This window comes from Myotis myotis, unplaced genomic scaffold, assembly GCF_014108235.1.
Source record: "Myotis myotis isolate mMyoMyo1 unplaced genomic scaffold, mMyoMyo1.p scaffold_m19_p_3, whole genome shotgun sequence".
NCBI lineage: Eukaryota > Metazoa > Chordata > Mammalia > Chiroptera > Vespertilionidae > Myotis > Myotis myotis.
Genome location: NW_023416335.1, coordinates 46,666,263 through 46,668,655, shown reverse-complemented (window position 1 = coordinate 46,668,655; position 2,393 = coordinate 46,666,263). Strand labels below are relative to the sequence as shown.

The 2,393-nt window shown below is 52.5% G+C and overlaps 1 pseudogene; it reads right to left on the bottom strand.

The window, feature by feature from the left end:
* Window positions 1–299, bottom strand: LOC118650042 (annotated as a pseudogene).
* Between the last annotated feature and the right edge of the window lie 2,094 nt (window positions 300–2,393).

The following is a 2,393-nucleotide window of genomic DNA, read 5'->3' as shown; positions in this document are numbered from 1 at the left end:
TTAATCAGACTTGGCTTCTTTTTCTCCTGCTTCATCTTGACTCTACTCATTTTTAGTTTCTCTGTTTTCTGTCGGTAGATCTTTAGGTTCCTGGTCAGCCACTTCGGCCTGCTTTCCCTTTGCTCCCCTTTCCCCTTTCATTTGCACTTTTTTGTCTGCAGATTTATCCTTTCCTGCTGCCTTTTTGGGCTTCATTTCCACTTTTGCAGGAGCAGGTTTGGTTGATAACCTGGCCGACCTACTCTCTTGGGTTCCTCCTTGGCCGCCCCCTCTGCAGAGCTGACCTTCCTCTTGGGCATCATGGCAGAGGGCCCGTGGTGCTGGGTGCCTGAGGGCCACTGCACGCCTAGTGGCTTGGTGAACCTGGGCTGCCTGGCTGCTGCCACGTCTCCCACCGCCCACGCTGCTTGACCCTCGATCGCATCTTAACTTTTGAGCCCACTTTCTTTAGTATCACATTTGAACACTGATTTGATCGCACCAAGAACACCAATCCATTAAAACTATTTTTATACCATCCAACATCATCTCATGTTCTTACTTTTCTTCTTATCCAACACTAGAGGCCCAGTGCATGAAATTCGTGCACTGGATGGAGGGTGTCCCTCAGCCCAGCCTGTACTCTCTCTAATCTGGGACCCCTGAGGGATGTCCGATTGCCCATTTAGGATCGGGCCCAATCCAAAACTCTCACAATCCAAAACTACAGGCTCCCAACCACTTGCCTGCCTGCCTACTTGATTGCCCCTAACTGCTTCTGCCTGCTAGACTGATCACCCCCTAACCACTCCCCTGCCAGCCTGACCGACACCTAACTGCTTCCCTGCCAGACTGGTTGATGCCTAACTGTTCCCCTGCTGGCCCGATTGCCCCCAACTGCCATCCCCTGAAGGCCTGGTCCCCTCAATTACCCTTCCTTATTGGCCATCTTGTGGTGGCCATCTTGTGTGTTGGAGTGATGGTCAATTTTCATACAGGCCATGGCTAATTAGCATATCCCTCTCTTATTACTGTGTTGGAGTGATGGTCAATGTTCATACTGGTCATGACTAATTAGCATATCTGGCCGTGACTAATTAGCATATCTGGGCTAATTAGCATATCCCTCTCATTATATAGGATAAGTCTCAAGAATCGTCATTATAATGATTCTCTCCTTTAGATATCATTAGCACATTAATATATATACTAGTGGCCCAGTGCATGAAATTCATGCGGGGGGGTGGGGTGATCCCTCAGCCCGACCTTCACCCTCTCCAATCTGGGATCCCTTTTGCAATCTGGGACTGCTGGCTCCTAACCACTCGCCTGCCTTCCTGATGGTCCCTAACCACTCTGCCTGCTAGCCTGCTCACCTCCAACTGCCCTCCAGCCCGGCACCACTGGCCTGATCACCCACAACGCCCCCCCCCCCCACCAGCCTGATCACCAACAACTGCCATCCCATCCTGGCCTGATCACCCACAACTGCCCTCCCCTCTTGGCCCCTAACCACCTCTACCTCGGCCCTGCCACCATGGCTTTGTCCAGAAGGTCTCCTGGAAGATCTCCCAGTCTAATTAGCATATTACCCTTTTATTAGTATAGATAGAGGTTTGGTGCACTGGGGGAGGGGCAGCTGGTTTTCCCTGAAGGGTGTCCCGGATTAGGGTGGGGGTTCCCTTGGGGGGCTGAGTGGCCTGGGCGAGGGGCTGGGGCAGTTTGCAGGCCAGTCATGCCCCCATAGGGTGAGGGTCCCCGCTGGGGTTCTGGCCAGCCTGGGTGAGGGGCTAAGGGCCGTTTTCAGGCTGGTCATGTCCCCCAGCGGGGACCCTCACCTAGATGGTGGTGTGGCCAGTCTGGGTGAGGGCTGAGGGCTGTTTGCAGGCCCCTCCCTCAGCAGCTGGCCCTGGCAACCCAAGCCTCCTGTGTCCACAGGCCTCTCCTTCAGCCCCCAGCCAGGGCAGGAGGGAAGCTTGGGTTGCCCCAAGCCTCCCTGCACTCTGGCCTGCTCCGTGGCTGCCACCCACAAGGCTCCTCCTTGGCGTCAGCCCAGGCAGGCAGGAAGTGTGGCTTCCTTTGTCGCCTGAGCAACCCAAGCCTCCTGCCTGCTCTGGCTAGCTCCATGTCTGCCACCATCTTTGTCCTGCTAATTTGCATACCCACTCCTGATTGGCTGGTGGGCGTGGCTTGTGGGCATTGTGAAGGGATGGTTAATTTGCATGTTTCTCTTTTATTAGTGTAGATATTTTTTGCATTAGAATAAACTTAAAAAAATCCCTTTTAAGCTCAAATTTTTAGACAGAATTCTAAAATAAACCTGAATGTCCCTCACACTGCCTATAAGTAGGATTAGGGCCCGGAATATTATGAGATATAATTCCCATAATTATTAAGTTATATGACAAAACGGA